Source organism: Bacillus rossius, chromosome 10 (genome assembly GCF_032445375.1).
Source record: "Bacillus rossius redtenbacheri isolate Brsri chromosome 10, Brsri_v3, whole genome shotgun sequence".
NCBI classification, from domain to species: Eukaryota; Metazoa; Arthropoda; class Insecta; order Phasmatodea; family Bacillidae; genus Bacillus; species Bacillus rossius.
This window is the reverse complement of record NC_086337.1, coordinates 21,340,827-21,361,945: the sequence shown is the minus strand read 5'-3', so window position 1 is coordinate 21,361,945 and position 21,119 is coordinate 21,340,827. Positions and strand designations below refer to the sequence as shown.

The 21,119-nt window shown below is 36.3% G+C and overlaps 1 long non-coding RNA gene across 1 annotated transcript; it reads right to left on the bottom strand.

Moving 5' to 3' along the window:
* Positions 1-5,365: 5,365 nt before the first annotated feature.
* On the bottom strand, positions 5,366-10,119 carry LOC134535826 (uncharacterized). Its single transcript, XR_010075713.1, has 2 exons — positions 7,414-10,119; positions 5,366-6,273 (listed from the first exon to the last, which is right to left on the bottom strand). It is a non-coding gene; the product is annotated as an uncharacterized LOC134535826 (long non-coding RNA).
* Positions 10,120-21,119: the final 11,000 nt, after the last annotated feature.

Below are 21,119 nucleotides of genomic sequence, written 5' to 3'. Positions count from 1 at the left end.
ATTGCCAACCAGCTCTGGGTTTTGCATGAGGGTTCAACTTCTCTGACTTCTGAGATTACAGACAAGATTTTAATTAATAATACTATTGGCTTCATTACTAGATTATCTTTCAACCTATAATTTATTATTTGAATCAGTTCATTGAACTCAAATATTTGTAGCAATTTGTTTAAATGTTCATGAACTTGGATTATTTAACATACAAATGTAGGTAGGCTTACTAGACCTTTAATGCTAGAAGATTGTAATTACATAGGCCTAATTTCACATTTACAACTAAGTCTTGGAGCTGATTTACATTAATATTTGTGCTAGACTTTGTAATTCTTAAAATTTTATTTTCTGCAATGTTCCAAAGAGCATTGCTCTATTTTGGAACAAAACAATTTAATCTGACAGTTAGTTACAACACTATTCTTAATAAAACAATGCACATTAGCCTGTATAATATGAATTAGATCTAACATAAGAACTACAAACTGCACATTTGCACTTAAAATATTCATCAAACAGTTAAGGAAAGAGATTAAACATAACATTTAACTCTTAAATCGTCATACTTAATTTTAGTTATCACACTTATGCTTGTACGTGAACGGGATCAATTATTAGCACTGCAAATGCACATTTAACACTACATAATAATTATATCATACACAAATGATATCAGTAACATCATACTTCATTTTTGGTGTTACAGTAAGCTTCCGTAAATGTTTCTTTTCCTCAGAACATACATCAGAAAACTTTTCTTGAATTTAAACATTACAATAAATTTTTAAATAATGATTTGTTACATAGCAAACCTTCAAAATATGATTTACTTCCAATTTTTGGATAAACGCCATTGAAGTTTTGCATTGTTTGCCATGGAAAACTATGGAAATAAATAAACAAATAAATAATTAAAAATATAAAGACACAACTGAATCAGCTGTAGTTGAACATACAGAACCAGCGAGGGGAATAAAAATATTATAAAATATAATATGTTCACTAAAGGTATGAAATTAATGGAGGATGCCCTACATTAATAATAATTAGTAACAGAGAACAAAGCAAATTTGTAGAGAAGAGACTTTTAACAGTAGTAGAATAATAAAATCCTGATGAGGCTGTTTCAAAAATTGCAAACATTCCTACACATAAGAAGCCCTTAATTTCAAAGACTTCAGTCAGTATACTAGTATACTGCTCACGATCTGTAAAGGTAAGGTAATTAAATTAATGGGGGAAAAGGTAAAAAGCATTTGGTTTGTGATCTTATAAATGTGGTCATTAGAGGCAAACATTGGATCTCTGTGTTTAAGTGCTCACTTTTCCGTCACCAAAGTGATCTGGGTTTGATTCTCAGCATAGTCATTAATGGATCTTTTGATAGTGGGGAACATAGCAAACATTGCAGTGGTTAGTTGGTTTTCTCAGAGTGCTTACGTTACTTCACCCATACATTCTGTCATTATATCATTAGCATTTTATAGCCCTTCATTTTTTTGTAATGATCTAGAGGTCACCAAGCTGAAAGCTCAATTCATTTCCTTCATTGACAGATATAAGGGTTGAGGATTATCATACCTCTTCAACCTGATCAAATATGCCAAAATACTATGTTTAGAGAAACTAAAATACAAAGGACAAAAAATATTAAAATTTTGCCTCTTCAAAAACCTGAACAAGATTCAAGGAACAGTGTTAACAATGTTAAAACAAGAAAACAAGAAACTAAGACAAAGAATAATCTCTTAGTGCTGGGAGACAGCCATGCTAAAGGATTAGCAAGTGAAATCAAGTCGCAAGATCAAGACATAAATGCAGTAGGATTTGCAAAACCAGGAGCTCCACAACAAGAAGTTCTTCGGTGTTTAAAAGAAGACCCCAAATGCCTACAAACATATAACAGTGTGGTGATTATAGGAGGTTCTAACGACGTGGCAAGGGATCAAGGAGACCGAGCGGTGCATCTACTTGAAGAAAGCCTGGAATCGCTAAAGGAGAAAACAGTAGTGGTCGTAAGTTTACCTCACAGGCACGATTTGGTCCCAAACTCTTGTGTTAACCAAGCAATCAAAACAACTAATAGTAAAATCAAGGGTGTTTGCATGCTTTACACAAATGTAAATTTTATTGATGTAACTGATGTTAGTCGAGACATGCACACTACTCATGGACAACATCTCAATAGAACTGGGAAATCTTATGTAGCATCCAAAATTTGCAGTATTTTTAAAATGGTTAAACAACATCAGCATGATAAACCCACTTTCTTAGAACACTGGTTAGCAAGTGGAAAAAACCTTGTTAAAAATAAAACAGTCAATCATAGTCCCCAACTACAACCCAACAATAAAAAATCTACTTTTCTTGATAAATGGCTACTTGGAAATAAAAATAAAAACATGAAGCCACCTTTTTTAGATTAAATCTTTTAAAGGAAAATAAATGCACACCCCTTGCATTTAAAGTTAAAGTTAACCAACCTCAAAATCACACCATACGAAACTCTAAACTCTCAAATGCTTCCACGCCAAGTTTATCTGAAAAATTTACTATCATGCACCAAAACATGCGCAGTTTGAGAAATAAAAAAATTGAACTTGAAAATATTCTATACTTGCTGCAACCTGACATTCTATGTTTATCAGAGCATTGGTTAAAACAGGAAGAGATTTCCTGTTGTCATTTCGATAAATATGTACTTGCAACAAGCTATTGTAGAGATAAAGTTAGTGGGGGTGGAGTCTGCATCTATGTAAAAAACAACACAGCCTTCAAAGTCTTAAAACTGGAAAACTGGTGCCAGGATAAGGTTATCGAGGCAGGTTGTGTAATACTACCTCATCTAAAATCTTGTATTATTGTAGTTTATAGATCACCTATTACCTCTAACTTAAAAAATTTTTTCACAAGTATTGAAAAAATCTTAGTTATGACAAGGAAACAGAGCAGATATCAAATAATCTGTGGAGACTTTAATATTAATATGAGTGAAAGTAATAATAAAACAGACACTTTCAAGAACCTCCTCCTACAATTTAACTTAAAATGCTCAATTTCTGAACCCACTAGAATAACCTACTCAAATAGAAGCACCCTAGATAACATCATAACAAACATAAATCACATACACTACACATCTCTAAACTATGTAACAGCCCTGTCTGATCATGATGCCCAAATCATTGCACTAGAAAAATCTATTTTAGATAGTAATATCAAAATTAAAAAGTTGTTTACAACTTACAATATAAGAAAATTTAATGATGATAAAATTACTCTTTTCAATAACCTGCTACAGAAGGAGAACTGGCACGAGGTATACTCTCAGAATGACTCTAATATACCGGAGTCAAAATTATGCATTTGGACAGCAACAGCAACAGACGCACACATACATTTCGGCCATGACAGTTTTCGCGTTTCAAAAACATTTACCCAAACATAAAATAGACAAAATGTAAGCCAAAATACAACTACGAAGTCATAAAGGCAAAACGTAAGGCTAGTTAATAATATTAAAAAAAAGTGAATTTTTATACGCAATGTTAAAATTATTTAAAAGTCAAATATGATATATATTTCAAAAAATGGTATTATATTATAACAACTCCTGGACTCATACCAAGTATTGGCCAAATATCAGCCATGTACCAAATGAAAGCTGTAACATTTCTTAACAGATAATAGTTTTCAGAATTTTTGTCTGGGCCGACACTTTTAATGCCGACGGACAGCAACAGGATCGCGCGCCCAGTTTTCCTTGCAGGCAATAGATTTACCCGCCCATTACAGGCCCTGAAAAAAACCATTTTATTTCTCCATTTAAAACTGAAATATATAAATCTAACTACAAAGTCCTAAACCCAAGATATGACGCTTTGTATTTAACAAAAAAATAGTATTTATTAATAGTATTCTTAAAATTATTTAAATTCAAAAAAAGTACATATTTCAAAAACTTGCATTATATTAAAACGACTCCAGGACTCACACTAAGTATTGGCCGAACATCAGCCATGTACCAAATGAAAGCTGTAACATTTCTTAACAAAATATACTTTTCAGAATTTTTGTCTGGGCCGACACTTTTAATGCCGACGGACAGCAACAAGATCTCGCGCCCTGTTTTACTTGCAGGCAATAGCTTCACCCGCCCATTAAAGGACCTGAAAAAACCATTTTATTTCTCAGTTTAAAACTGAAATAAAAAAATCCAACTACAAGGTCCTAAACGCAAGATATGACGCTTTGTATTTAACAAAAAAAAATAGTATTTATTAATAGTATTCTTTAAATTATTTAAATACAAAAAAAGTACATATTTCAAAAACTTGCATTATATTAAAACGACTCCAGGACTCATACCAAGTATTGGCCGAACATCAGCCATGTACCAAATGAAAGCTGTAACATTTCTTAACAAAATATACTTTTCAGAATTTTTGTCTGGGCCGACACTTTTAATGCCGACGGACAGCAACAAGATCGCGTGCTCTGTTTTCCTTGCAGGCAATAGCTTCACCCGCCCATTACAGGACCTGAAAAAGCCATTTTATTTCTCCGTTTAAAACTGAAATATAAAAATCCAACTACAAGGTCCTAAACGCAAGATATGACGCTTTGTATTTAACTAAAAAAATTAGTATTTATTAATAGTGTTCTTTAAAATATATAAGGTCAAAAAAGGTACATATTTCAAAAACTTTCATTTTATAAAAACGACTCCAGGACTCATACCAAGTATTGGCCGAATATCAGCCATGTACCAAATGAAAGCTGTAACGTTTCTTAACAAAATATACTAATCATAATTTTTGTCTGGGCCGACACTTTTAATGCCGACGGACAGCAACAAGATCGCGCGCCCAGTTATCCTTGCAGGCAATAAATTTACCCGGCCATTACAGGCCCTGAAAAAACCATTTTATTTCTCCGTTTAAAACTGAAATATAAAAATCCAACTACAAGGTCCTAAACGCAAGATATGACGCTTTGTATTTAACTTAAATAATTGGTATTTATTCTAGTGTATAGGGTTTGCCCTGAGACACGCCTAGGTCCTACCTTAAATTGGCCCCTTTCCCACACACTTTAGCTTAGTTTAATTTAAGTTAGGAAAACATTTCAATTGTCATTCGAGTCAGGCTTTTCAGGGGGGTTTCTCCACGCTCCTGGTTGGCTTTAGACACACGTAGAAAAGGGATGATAGTCGAAGTTCTGTCATTTATACTCGATCCTAAAACCGGACGATTCGACGGCCGGCCTGGAAATAACTTCTCATACACTCCAGAGTTCACACATTTTTTAAGCATATTACCATGGTGTTCGCAATAATTGGGGTTAATTGTTTCAAAATAAAACAATAATATACCATGTCATGCACTTTTTTAATACACAGTATTTGAATAAATTTTCCCTAACACATAAACCATACACGCTGACGTCATGAGTTTCTCAAGGTAACCTAATTTGGTACGTCTCTGGAGTTATACTTAATTTATAACCCATTTGCAAGAAGTCAAATGAATCGGAAACACATTGTCGAATAAAATTAGTAAGTATTAATTATTATATCTGTGACATCTTAATTATGTTACTTAGATACAGTGTGCTATCTGTACAAGAGTAAAATTTAACATTAGAGGTATGACAATTCATAATATTGTAAGTTTAATTGTACTTTTTTAATAACTACCAAAATACATACAAATTATGCAGATTTTCCTAGTTATATCCACTAAGAACACGGATATTTAATCATATAGGTAATTCATTTATTATTTATAGGGGAGACATTGAAGCAAACATTTTCTTTCAATTTTTATACATATATGTGTAAGTATGCATGTGTATATATATATAAAGTCCACATTCGGCATTATCAATATGTATGTAATTGGGAAATTCATACATTGGAAGAATTTTTATAACTTGCAGGGTTATGCGGGATTGTGTAAAAAAATATGTACCTAACAATGAAAGGTGAGTATGTTAACATTTTCTAAATGAGGCTCAAAGATAAAGTTACGACACATTTTAAATTTACCTTTTTTGATTCAGGACCGTAGCTTATCAACTGTTCTGGTTCAGAAACTATCTTAATTATTACAAAGTACATCAGAATCCAGTGACGACCGGTGTATGAGCTGCAGCAGGGGAGTCAGTTTGCAAGCGCACTGACATTCACGACAAGCTTGATTCACCAATGCCCACAATGTCACAGAGGAGCCAGCGATTATCAACCAGTCGCAGCCACGCAGTGCGACGCTGCGTCTACTGGAAACAATTCTGAAGAGTTGGAATCTGCTGCATTCATTCGCTAGTCACCACAATAACAATACATTAGAATAATGTTGTTTATATACTATTGAGACCTTGCATGTGATGGTAACGGGCCAGCATCTCGTTACCTGTATTTAAGGGGCGAGAACATATCAATTAGTTCTGGAAAAAAAATTCCCAAGAATTATTAAAATAAAGTACATGAAAGATGCTGTTAATTGTACACCATACAAAGTACATGCTGCATTTCAACAAATGTGCTTGCATGGTTAACGTAACGTTATATCAATGAGTAAATAGAAAATTTTATTCGAAATTTAGTCATTAGCCAACCCCAAGTGTGAAAGATATTCAAGCAATTATTTGCAATGTTGCAAATATGTTTTAAAATGGTGCAATTTATGGCTTACTTTTTCAATTTTTCTTTGTAATGAAACAAGAAACAACTTGCAACGTCACAAAAGGCTCGCTCAGGAAGGAGGGTGCAACCTCTCTTTGGAACGATCCTCTTGTTCAATGTCAAATGAGCTACTTGTCACTTGCATTTGTTATTTTCCTAGTGTTAACTAAGAGGTTTCTTATATTTCAATGGTGGTATACACCACAACACTTTATTTTTGTTCGGTACATTCGTATAAGGGAAACTGTAATTACATAATCCAGAGAACATAACATCACTTGGAAACCACACGTACTAAGTGTAAGGTTCTATCATATAGTTAAACAAGTTTGGCTGGCAACAAACACAACAAATTATAATCGGCATTAAACTAAACATTCCCAGTCCATTGACCATAGTTCGAGTGCTTATAGAAGTTCTATATGAAACCAAATAAAAATAATTCTGTAATACTACTGTTATTATTCTCAAATGTATAGAAATATGGTTGTTCCTTCTTGTAATGGTACAGAACACAAAGGTTTACAGAAATATTGTGTCACTTAACAAACATTTGTATTTTTACATATGAACCCCTAATTCGGTTCCAATTACAATTTATCTTAATCTGTTTTAGCACAATATTGAGCTTAAAATTTATTATCCTAATTACACTTCTCAACTACCTATGCGGAAATCGGATCAAATTGTTTTCTAATAAATAAAAAATCGAATAAATAGATACTTCAGCCTACATAACACCATACAGTTTCTGCGAGAATATTTATTACGTACTCATAACACTTAAGAAAATGTTACACAAATCATTGCTTGATATTCATTCGTTCTTCTGTTCTGTCAACTGTGAACATAACGGGTGAATCATCGTGAAGTTATATATGTATCCTTTTGCGCACCTTTCTCTTTCACTGGCTAGCAATTTGTGACGTCACTCTGGAGATATTTTGCTAAAGTAGGCTATGTATACGGAAATATACGTTAATCTGAGTTTTACATTTTGTTAGAACGGCGGTTATCAACAAATGATGATTCTAATGGCAAATTTATTTCCATTCAAGTAAATAAATTAAGAAATTAGATACCTATAACTAATTTTATTGCCTCATTTATTACAAAATAAGTTTTTTTCTGTATTTTGTTTTGTCTCCGCCCAATTTAGGTTTCGAATGGACGAAAGCTACGATATCATTTAATTTTGACAATCTTTTTTTATATAGCCTGAAGTGATTTTATTATTTATTTCAGTGTAATACATTCACAACACAAGTTTGGCTAAATAATGTTAAACTTTTGTAGCAGTGACACCAGTTAACTGTTGTTTGCCACAACCGTAATAAATTATTTTGTGCACTATATATTGTGTACTATATATTGTACTAACAAAATACTAGGCAGGAAAATAATAACGCGGTAGTTTAGATACGGAAAAAAAATCATTTCGCTGGTTAGTACAACCTCATCCGAAAAAAAAAAGCATTTATTTCAAAAATCAAGATTATATAATTAAAAATATGTCACTCTTGTAATATTAATATTGATTATTTAAAAATGTTGCATGGTTATTAATCGTTTCACAAAGCTTAAATATTTAAATTTTTCAAAAATTCGTACTTTTTATTCTGCAGTTTTAAATGCAAAATCTGCCACTCCTCTTCCCGGAACTTACCTAACACAATCTTTACTTCTCTACCTGCAGATTGTTATCCCTATTTCAAGTAATGCTAATTTTCTAGAGAAGGTTCTCCATTAAGAACATTTAATGGTTTTTTGAATAACACCTATCCCGAAGAACGCCGTTAAGTATTTTTAATGTGGCTAACGTAACTTACCCAAACATTTACACCAATATACAGTATTTTAAATGAATATTGTATACAACCAATCATTCAAATAATTGAACAGTGTTCGAAATTAAATTACCTTATCCCTCCAGCCATTCACACGATTAAACAATGTTTTAAATTAAGCTAACAAAACTTAACCAACCATCCAAATGACTTAAAAGTATTTTAAAAGTAGCTAACGTAATACAAAATACAAAACCAATGGTAAAATACCGGTAATCTACCTCAATTATCTCAACAACTATTAGCAGAATCATCACACATAATTAAAGAATCTCAAAAAACATTTATAAGAATTTTATGTAAATATTTTCATAAGTGCTTAAACTATGAAAAATTGCCAAAATAAATAGCCAAACAATAAAGCACGAATATCAAAAATTTGAATTTATATTTCGCCGTTTTTTGTTAGTTCTATCAACATAACATGACATCAATTAATAATATAATTAAATGAAAATATTTGGTTTGCGTTTACAACCGAAAATTTGGGACACGTTACAATTGTTCCGAAGTTAATGCAAGTTATTTTAATAACGCAAGTAAGCGTATCAGATATATTAATTCATGTAACAATATGAGCTAAATTTATTTTCTAAATGAAACGTATAAACATTAATACTAATAGTTCAGTTTATAATAAACTTGCATCTGTATGTATCCTACATAAAAATTTGTGACAAGGTTATAATTCAGAAATTCATTAAAAAATAAAACACTTATTGAAATGCTGTGCCTTTGTTTAAATAAACTTTACTCAGCTGTCAAAGTTGAGGCCTACACAAACAAAAAAATCATTTTCTCAAGATCAGTTGCTATAAAAACTTATTTTGACTATTCATATAACCCTACCTTCCTTACTTCGTGCAATAATCTTTGCTAAAATTAGTCTTTGTTTGCACAATAACACTCAGTTCTGACACGTTATAGTTTTAAAAGAGATGGTTATTTATTATTTAATTCATTTTTGTTGTTTTAGTGTTATTTGGGTAACTATATTACACACAGTCTAGCAGTTTGTCAATTCATATCATCAAACTACCATTCAAACCCGCGCTCGTCGGCAGTATCACCAACGAAAAGTATGCGCGCAGAACGTGAAAATATTCGTCCGCGGATCGGGCAGGCCTGTACACTTAGGCCATTCGATTTTTCGCAGTAATCACTTGACAGTGCACCAACTCATACGCCTCACTGAAGAGATAACAAGCGCCTTCAACGTAAAAGATTATGTAGTTGCGACGTTTTTAGACGTAGAAAAAGCCTTCGACAGAGTTTATCACGCGGGGCTAATCTATACAAACTATATCAAACTAATTTCCTGGTCTGCTATACCAAGCTAGTCGCGTCCTACCTAGAAGACAGAACGTTTTCAGTATCAACTTAAAGAACTATGTCTGACATCAAACAAATAAGAGCAGGCGTACCACAGGGCAGTATTCTAGGCCCTGTTCTATTTAACATATATAGCCTTCTAGAGATTTGCCACGCCCCGAACACCGCCTAGTGAAGTTAGGCTGCTATGTGCTATGCAAACGACACGTTTCTGTATAGCAGATCATACACACTTCACCTAGCCACTACCAGACTGCATTAGCTTAGATTAAATTAGGCTGGGAAAAAAACGGATGCATTAGCTGTGTGCTAGCAATGGTGTACGACCTGGCTTAGCAAAGTGAACACAACGATGTCCGAAGCTATTGTGTTTACTCGCGGAAATCTTCCACCTGTAGAACACAGGCCATAAATACGTTTGTTTGGCGAACAAATCCCACACAAGGACGTCGTAAAATATCTAGGCGTCCACATGGACAGGAAGCTTCTCTGGCACCATCATATAGATGCCTAGAGAATTCAAACTGAGGTTAGACTAAGCTCACTATATCCAGTAATGAGCAGGCGATGTGGAGGCACAGTAACGAACGGTTTACTGTGCTCTACAAAACACTGATTCACCCTATTATTACGTACGCAGCCCCAGTCTGGGCAACCACTGCGAAAACACATTTATTAAAGCTGCAGCGAATTCAGAATAAATGTATTCGAATAGCTACAGACGCTCCAATGTATTACCCTACAGAAGCCTTGCATTGTGAAACGGACACGGAAACTTTGCAAGACTTTTACATTCGAACCCCAGAAACATTTTACGATAAATGCGTAAATAGTTAAAACCCACATGTTTTATCGCTCGGAAATTTTGATCCGGACGTAAGACAAAAATATAAGCGGCACTGCCGGCCAATGCGCGCGGAGCGAAAAAGCACCTGGTCGGTCGAGCTCTCTCCTCACTAGCAGCAAGATGCCAAACCCGCACCGAAAGAGGAGGGGAAACCACTGCGGCCACAAGCACACCGAGCAATGCGAATCCAGCCTAGAGGCAGAGTTCAAGGACTGGTCGCCGATGCACTCAGAGAGTGGTCGAATAATCGACTTCTACGAGAAGATCTACGAGGAACACATGCCCGCTGGCATCGGCTCCCCGGCTTTCTGTTGCACGATCAAGTGGGATCCAGCCATCGAGCCGGGGAAGCTGAGCGAGCTGGTCACTGGATACGTGGAGGACTACGACGATGAAGAGTACCAGCCAGAAGTAGATGTAGTGCCGATCCGCAGCGCAGCAGGCACCACAGAGGCGTTGGTGTATCTGCGTGATTCGGCCTGCCTTGACCGTCTCAAGAGAGTGCGGGACTCAAGGTACCGCATTCGTACAACAAATGCGGTCGTCCGCATTGCATCAGACCCGCCGGATTACCTCGGATGGGGCATCTACTGGGATGTGGTGCAATGCGAGGAGCAAGCAAGGCAAAACAAGAATAACCACAGCAACGACAGCTCATTCCAGACGCCTGAGCTCACTCCAGAGCTGCAGGACTGCAGCACACAGACGGACAAACCAGCAGGGCTCCGACACACCTCGTGTCAGACGCCCGCCGCAGCCAAGTGGAAACACTCTGGCACCCAAACCGCCGTTTTTACGGCAGAGAAAGGTACCAGCACTGCAGCCACAGCACCAGCACCAAGTCAACAACAGCTGCGCACGCCTCGAGACCGCCCAGTGACGCCGGCCCCTCCAGCCAAGAAGAGGGAGGCGGCCGCCACTGATGCGCGGGAACCAAGACTGCAGCCTGCTGCAGAACATCGCCAGCGGCCTCCGCAACTGAAGAGAGTGCCCTGGCACTTTGTCGTCCTGCGGGGCGGCGGAGGGGCTGGGGTACCGACCGAAGAAGTGGAGTCTGCACTGCACGAGGCCGGCCACAAACCGACCAAGTGTTGGCGCATACGCAGCAAGGCAACAGGGCGCCCCACCGGCCTTCACCGAGTGGCTTTTGCAACACCTGAAGAAGCCACTCGACTCCTGGAGGCCGGCCTAGCCACCAAGGGCGCACAGCTCGCAGCTGAACCAGCTCACACCAGACCGCAGCTCCCCAGGGCCTGGGGCCGCACCGAGCTGCAGTCTGCTCCGCGCGGCGCAGTGCTGCAGTTGGCAGAAATGTTAACTGCGGTGCTGAGCCGCGCTAGGTACACACCGAGCCAGCCGTGGGCAGAGGGGACTTGTCCCCTCCGCCGGCCTAGCCCCTCTTCCCGTTAAAGGGAGGGGGTCAGCAGCCCACGGTCTAGGAACCTCGCCACACACACAACACAGTAGCTAACACAGTAAATCAGTCCAGCCTTTGCCCACACGCAAATAAATAAATCAACACGCTCTTCAAGCAAGTAAATAAAAATCAAAACAAACTGAGCAGCTAAGGCCAACTGCTCAGATTAAATTAATATTCACCCCCCTTCCCCCCCTTTGAATTTAAATTTTAAACTTAAAGGGAGGGCTGGACAACACACGAGTTTAAAGTAGAGTCACCACACGAAATTAAAGTAGATTATACCAGGTCACTTGCAACAAAACACAGCTTCGCAGCTTATTTAAAAGTCAGTCACACAAAAAGTCAAAACCGAAAACACATTAGGCAAAACAGGAGGTTATGGGTCGGCAGTAAGCCACCTGGTACTCCTAAAGGGTCGCGGAGTTCGATGCCAAGATGCGGCATTCGGGCCCCGCGGCCCTCATCGGCGATGATGTTATCCCTTTATCAGTCAGACGAGAGTCTGCTGAGGGGGTGCTTCATTAAGCACATATACTGAGCCAGCGAAAAAGCACAGTTCTTGCAATCCTAAGCTGGCAGCTCATAGTATTAAGTATTATTAAGTATAATATGGTTCTAATTGACATACAACGCCCAACACCGACGCAGCCCTCCCTGTAGGTCCTTCCGTGTAGGCGAAAAATACTGTCGTGTTTCGGCCCAGCAGGGCTCGAATTATCGTCTGATTTTCCACTTTTTTGGTCTCCTGAGACCTTGAATGGCGAAGCGCCCAAGAATAATCCCATACACATGTACACATTCATACTGATATTTCTAGTTTAAGAATGTGTGCTGGCTGGCATCATGGCGCGAACACGGACCAAACAGTCCAAGCTCACCACCTTCGCTTAGTAGTGCTTTTTTACTCTGTCCAACTCTTCTTCCAGAACAACCCTTCTGTTCCCGTAACCAACCTGCTTGTTAATTAATACATTAATTTTGCATCCAGCATGAATGAACCCAGGGTTTTCCCTCTGTCAATAGAGGTTTCACCTGGGCGCACCTTATCTAGTGTTAGTCTAGAGTAGTCAGTGAGGGGAGTTTGTCATGGCACTAATGGTGGCCATGGCTGACCAATTCCCTCCTAGCACATGATGCATGCGACCTCTCCTGCATGGCTAACCCCTGCATGATTAGAGCGTATAGGCTTCGGCCTGAGACGGACCTAGGTCTCTCCCTAACCCAGACCCCTCCCAAATACATTTGGTTTTAGTTAGGTTAAGAAAAAAAAGGAAACGCACAAAGCATCTAAGTAATCCATAAAACTTCTTTTACTCTTAGCAGTATTTATACTTATTTCACTTAAAAATTTTAATTTTGTCATCACATGTATTCACCAAAATAAAGAAAATAATTATTTCCTCATTAATGGAGCACTATGATCCAATTGTATCTGTAGGAGACTTTAGGGATAATACTTTAGAAAAACAATGAAACTACATATTTTGATTATCATGTATGAATAAAATGTTAGGTATCTGTTACATAACAACACTGATTGACAGCATTTTGACTCATACTCTAGCTCCTATTTTTAGAGTTAAAAGTTATTTTATCTAATTATCGTTAGCTTTAATTGCAATAGCAAAGTTAAGTCTTCGAATAGGCAGCAATAGAAGTTTTCCCGTTTTCAAATAGAATAACAGTGAAATATCGCAATGGCAGAAAATGTTTTATACACCTGAACCACGTCCTTAAGGATGGCACCTTGGCGCTACGACTCTCGTCTTACCAGCAACAAAGCGTGTTGCATGTTTTGTTCTCACCACGTGGAACAATACCAAGTTGTCATAAATAAGAGCACAACGCTTTGGTAGTGTAACGTTTTACACGCAACTTTTTGTCAAATTTGTATTATTATAATATTCTCGTTCCTTTCCCATTATCGACTTGAAAAATCGGCTTCCACTGATCTTCTCAGGGCCGACGATACAACAGCGACTTCCGCCGAATTGTCCGCGAGTTGGTATTCACTATATTCCCAACAAAGAGCTCCTGTATTGGAAACCTCCAGGGCGTGACTGACTGCCTCTACGCCCTCCCCGCAGGCACACAGCCCGGGCGGGCGCCCCGGCTCCAGAGTGCCTGCAGCTGTCGCCCCCGGTTCTTGTTGCGAGGCGAGCACCCCGAGTCGTCCACGAAACAAAGCTTTCAATCTGTGAAAAATTTGCCCAAAGCTGAATTTTTGCACAGTGGTAGAGCCTACTATGCTTAATAACATACCGAAAGTTTACTGCTGTAGACCTTGTACGTATCACCGAAAACGTGCAGTTAAGTCCTAGATGGCAGCGACTTACAGCAGTTCATTAAAATGATTCGCGTATACGCAGTTATTAACGTAGACTCTCCGTAAATGCATCCAAATAATCTAGAAACACCATTTTACACATTTATGTTAAAACATTTTCAAAATGTTAATACTAAAGGTACGATATTAATCGATGAAGTAATAAGAAGTGTCTTTTATTCACAACGAAAGAATTAAAAACACGATTAACATAAAGATATATGGTCCGCCGTAATAATCACTTTTACAAACGTTGTTGCATATTTTTAAAGCTTTAAAATGGTATATTGGTTAATTCTCTGACTCAATTGACCGGGCCTCTGAAAGGTTCCGAGCGTCGTAGTGTGTATCCTACCGTGTGGGTACTTAAGTCGCTCGGGTTGGAACAAATTTTGGTCTTAGGAAACAAAGTTTTTTAACATATGGAAAATTACATAAAACCTGAAATTTTGTACAGCAGCAGTATCAATATTTCTTAGTAACATATCAAAAGTTTACCGCTGCAAACCCTGTGCGTTGTACCAAAATCGTGCAGTTAAGGCCTAAGTTACAATTTCTTGCATTGACCCACAAAAATAAATTTTGTAAATGCAATTTCTATAGTATAATCTCATAATGAAGCCCAAAATGTTCTAGGAACTTAACTTCAATTGTTAAAAACAAACACATTTATAAAGATTAAATATATTTTCATTAAATAGGTAGTAGATTTCATTTCACTCCTTCTTTGTATCAATACAAAATAGTGATAATTCAATAAAATTGATTCAATTTTATTCTTAAAAGTATGCAATCATTTCATCAATATTTTGTTATGACGTCACGTTAAACTATCGTCCATAAACCGACTTTACAGACAACCAATTTTTTTTTTAATTTAAGAAAATAAAAATACAATTACATAAACATGAAAGGCCCCACGTAAAATTCATTTAAACCAACGAAGTTGCATATTTTTTAAGCTTTAACAAATGGTATATTGCTTAAGAGTGTGACTCCATTGATCTGCCCGCTGGCGCTGAAGCGTTCCGAGCGGCGTAATGTGTAGGCCTATTCTACTGCGGGAGGTGCTGAAGTCACTTGGGCTGCGGTGAATTTAGCTCTTAGGAAACTAACACTTTTAATATAAAAAAAACATAAACGCTGAATTTATTTAGTAGAGTTAGAATCAACGTTCTGTAGTAACATATCAACAGTTTATCGCCCCATACCTTGTGCATCACTCAGAAAACTAGCGGTTATGTCCTAAATCTTAGCTCCTTGTTGCGCTCTACAAATATGAATTCTACAAACGTTTTTATTATTGTATCTTCTCAGTTATCAAATAAAATTAGTTTTCAAAATCTTTTATACTTTTGAAAGTTTAGAAGTGTGTGTGTGTATATATATATATATATATATATATATATATATAAATTCCTGCGATTTTGTAAAAAAAAAAAAAACATTTCGCAAAATTTTGTTGATACAACTTTCTTATTTTGCATTATATTTTTTACAAAATCGCAGGAATTAATATATATATATATAATGCAAAATAAGAAAGTTGTATCAACAAAATTTTGCGAAATGTTTTTTTTTTTACAAAATCGCAGGAATTAATATATATATAAACTACAGGAACTTGAAAGTCTTTTAAATTAAGTTTCTTGATATTTATTAGTTTTTAAATGGTATATATTTAGTTGTCTACAATAACCTATTGGGTCGCTAGAGCCGTTAGAGCGTCGCAATGTGTACTGCTCTAGGCTTCATGCTAAAGTCGTTTGTGTTGGAGTGTTTTAGTCACAGGCAACAAAGATATTAAAAATAAAGATAAAAATCGCTAGTAAATTCCTCCAATTAACTAATGTAAGTAGATGCAAAAGTTTATTTGATTTTATTACAATACATCAGAATGAAAATATTTACCTAAGATAAAAACCACAAACCTTTATGGGCGCTATGAAAACTGTAAATGTTTTGTTTCTAATAGACCATGAAGCCTGGATAAAAAATAGATTACGTTACTGAAGTAATAGAATAAGACAATAACTATCATATATTTATTTGTTGATTAGTATTGGTATTAATTTTAAATTCTTTACTTAGTTTTTCTAATCTGGTTTTTCAGTCTTTACTAAAGCATTTTTTTTTTAAGTTTACGAACTGAAAACATGCTCTCAAATATTGATATTGTGCCTCATCTCCAATGTGACGTCATGCGTCCGATGCCTAGAGTTATTACTTTAAAGTTCATTAGTGTTTCGATTTTCCCATTTCAAACAGATTTAGTCAAATAAAAAATAAAAGCTTAAATCGTTCTTTATGAGAAGGAAAGCTTTCCCAATTTTTTTTAGATATTTGTATACATAATTGTTAAACTTGGTATTTTTGGGTGTTCCTGTTAACAAGTTCTAACAAAATTGTTTATTGCAACTTTATGGAGCCATCATAACTTAAGAAAAAATATTAGATTATTATCTTATTTGCGATAATTTAACGGATTTTTTGTTAAATCGAATAAACGTAACATATCTGCAGCAATCCCTAAACTAAATCTTCGGAACTTTGAAACTTGGCCATGAAGGTCGCGTGCAACGCTCGTCGCGCCGGCTTGCTGCGACCAAAGCACCGCCGCAGGACGGCACACACGCCGACCCTTGTTTTGTATGTAAATCATACTTTTATTTCAATGAATGTTTAAAAAAAAAACATAATCAATAACGTTATCGACTTTGTTTCAACTTTTTATTCAACATTGAATTTTTTTAACGTGATCGTGTTGAATAGTGTTTCTGGATTATTTTTATGCACTTACAGAGAGTCTACGTTATTAACTGCGTAAACGGGAATCATTTTAATGGACTGCTGTAAGACTCTAACTTCTAGGACTTAACTGCACGTTTTCGGTGATACGCATAAGGTCTACAACGGTAAACTTCAGGTATGTTATTAAGCATAGTCAACTCTAACAATTGGCAGAAATTCAGCTATGGACAAATTTTTCACAGATTTGTGATTCTTTTTGTATTTCCTAGACAAGGGCCTGGGCAGGGCGACACACCCCGCGCATGCCGTGAGTAAACGCTACGGTTCCCGCATCAACTCCCCTTCGGTGAACTGCACGCCTTAGGTGATTCCCAAAGGGCGCAGGGCACTCCCGGCCGACAGCACGCGCGAGCGAAGCTAGCGAATGTACGCCCGGCGACAAGAAGGCTATAGGGATGTTAGCTTCCCGGGTGTAGCCAAGTCGGGTGACTAAGTTTATAGATGAGTTGACACTTTTATAGCCTGAGCGTCTTAGCAGAAAGGGAACCTTTCTTTATACTTTGAAAGGTCGGGTCGTTGCGCTCGTCATAAACCCTTGGAGCAGCTCCACAACACGTCCTCTTCCGATGGCAGCGCAGATTGAAAATTTTCCACCCCTTGCAGTATTAGTAAGACATATCAAAAACTTATATACAATAATTAAGTATGCAATAAATAATAAAATCTATAATAGTGGTTCAAATATAATGAAATAAATAAAAATATCAACATATTTGTCGGGTGAAGCTATTGCCTGCAAGGAAAACAGGGCGTAAGAACTTGTTGAGGACCGTCGGCATTAAAAGTGTCGGCCCAGTAAAAAATTATGATAGGAATATTTTGTTAAGAAAGATTTCAGCATTCATTTGATACATGGCTGATGTTCGACCAATACTTGCTATCAGTCCTAGACTCGTTATCATATAATGCCAGTTTTTGAAATATGTACTTTGTTTTACCTTAAATAACTTTAAATAATGTTTTTAAAAATACAAATTTTTTAGTTTAAATAAAAAGCCTCACATCTTGTGTTTAGGACCTCGTTGTTGGATTTTCATTTTTCACATTTTAACAGAGAAGTAAAATGGTTTTTTCAAGGCCTGTAATGGGCGGGTGAAGCTATTGCCTGCAAGTAAAACAGGGCGCGCGATCTTGTTGCTGTCCGTCGGCATTAAAAGTGTCGGCCCAGACAAAAATTCTGAACAGTATATTTTGTTAAGTAAGGTGACAGCTTTCAGTTGGTATATGGCTGATGTTCGGCCAATACATGGTATGAGTCCTGGAGTCGTTATAATATAATGCCATTTTCTGAAATATGAACTTTGTTTGACCTTAAATAATTTTAAAAAATGTTTTTAAATTACAAATATTTTTAGGTTAAATAAAAAGCCTTATATCTTGTGTTTAGGACCTCGTTGTTGAATTTAAATATTTCACTTTTTAACGGAGAAGTAAAATGGTTTTTTCAAGGCCTGTAATGGGCGGGTGAAGCTATTGCCTGCAAGTGAAACTGGGCGCGCGATCTTGTTGCTGTCCGTCGGCATTAAAAGTGTCGGCCCAGACAAAAATTCTGAACAGTATAATTTGTTAAGTAAGGTGACAGCTTTCATTTGGTATATGGCTGATGTTCGGCCAATACTTGGTATGAGTACTGGAGTCGTTTTAATATAATGCAAGTTTTTGAAATATGTACCTTTTTGACCTTAAATAATTTTAAAAATACTATTAACAAATACTAAGTTTTTAAATTAAATACAAAGCGCCATATCTTGCGTTTAGGACCCTTTAGGTGGATTTTTATATTTCAGTTTTATACAGAGAAATAAAATGGTTTTTTCAGGTCCTGTAATGGGCGGGTGAAGCTATTGCCTGCAAGTAAAACTGGGCGCGCGATCTTGTTGCTGTCCGTCGGCATTAAAAGTGTCGGCCCAGACAAAAATTCTGAACAGTATATTTTGTTAAGTAAGGTGACAACTTTCATTTGGTATATGGCTGATGTTCGGCCAATACTTGGTATGAGTCCTGGAGTCGTTTTAATATAATGCAAGTTTTTGAAATATGTACTTTGTTTTACCTTAAATAACTTTAAATAATGTTTTTAAAAATACAAATTTTTTAGTTTAAATAAAAAGCCTCACATCTTGTGTTGAGGACCTCGTTGTTGGATTTTCATTTTTCACATTTTAACAGAGAAGTAAAATGGTTTTTTCAAGGCCTGTAATGGGCGGGTGAAGCTATTGCCTGCAAGTAAAACAGGGCGCGCGATCTTGTTGCTGTCCGTCGGCATTAAAAGTGTCGGCCCAGACAAAAATTCTGAACAGTATATTTTGTTAAGTAAGGTGACAGCTTTCATTTGGTATATGGCTGATGTTCGGCCAATACTTGGTATGAGTCCTGGAGTCGTTTTAATATAATGCAAGTTTTTGAAATATGTACTTTGTTTTACCTTAAATAACTTTAAATAATGTTTTTAAAAATACAAATTTTTTGTTTAAATAAAAAGCCTCACATCTTGTGTTTAGGACCTCGTTGTTGGATTTTATTTTTCACATTTTAACAGAGAAGTAAAATGGTTTTTTCAAGGCCTGTAATTGGCGGGTGAAGCTATTGCCTGCAAGTAAAACTGGGCGCGCGATCTTGTTGCTGTCCGTCGGCATTAAAAGTGTCGGCCCAGACAAAAATTCTGAACAGTATATTTTGTTAAGTAAGGTGACAGCTTTCAGTTGGTATATGGCTGATGTTCGGCCAATACATGGTATGAGTCCTGGAGTCGTTATAATATAATGCCATTTTCTGAAATATGAACTTTGTTTGACCTTAAATAATTTTAAAAAATGTTTTTAAATTACAAATTTTTTAGGTTAAATAAAAAGCCTTATATCTTGTGCTTAGGACCTCGTTGTTGAATTTTCATATTTCACTTTTTAACGGAGAAGTAAAATGTTTTTTTCAAGGCCTGTAATGGGCGGGTGAAGCTTTTGCCTGCAAGTGAAACTGGGCGCGCGATCTTGTTGCTGTCCGTCGGCATTAAAAGTGTCGGCCCAGACAAAAATTCTGAACAGTATATTTTGTTAAGTAAGGTGACAGCTTTCATTTGGTACATGGCTGATGTTCGGCCAATACATGGTATGAGTCCTGGAGACGTTTAAATATAAAGAAATTTGTAAAATATATGGGCTGTGTTTATCTTGATATTTCAACAATTTAAGTTTTTTATTGTTTAAAACTTTTTTTGTTAATATTATGGTACATATATGTTGTTATGTTGTATATTTCATACATTTTTCTTTCTTTTATATGCTTTTATTTTCGTTAAATTATGTTAAAAAAGTGATGTTTTCAGCGTGTGTAGTAGAATTACCTCCCATACAGTATGGCGCCATGTTTTGCTGTTGCTGTCCAGCGCATTTACTTGACCACGGTCTCTAATATGGCGTGGAATGTGTTTTCCAACACATTCTCACGGATTTTTGAACGAGCCTTCCCAAAAGTAACAGTAAAGGATAAAAACAACGCTTCCAACAAATGGATGACTAGAGGACTTCACATTTCATACAATAGACTTAGATCACTCTACCAAGAAAAAAGGAGAAATATAAGTGAAAGTCAAAAAATATATATTAAAAATTATGAAAAGATATATAAAGAGTTAATTAATACAGCTAAAAAGCTATATAATAATAATATAATAGATAAAGCACCTAATAAGTGTAAACAAATGTGGAATTTAATAAAACAAGAAACTAAACAAGGTCGCTGCCATGTAAATCTATCTCTAAAAATAAAGGACTGCCTAGTTGAAAATCCAATTATAATTGTCAATGAGTTTAATAAATTTTTTACAACAGTACCTCATGAACTAGTAAGGCAAGCTGACC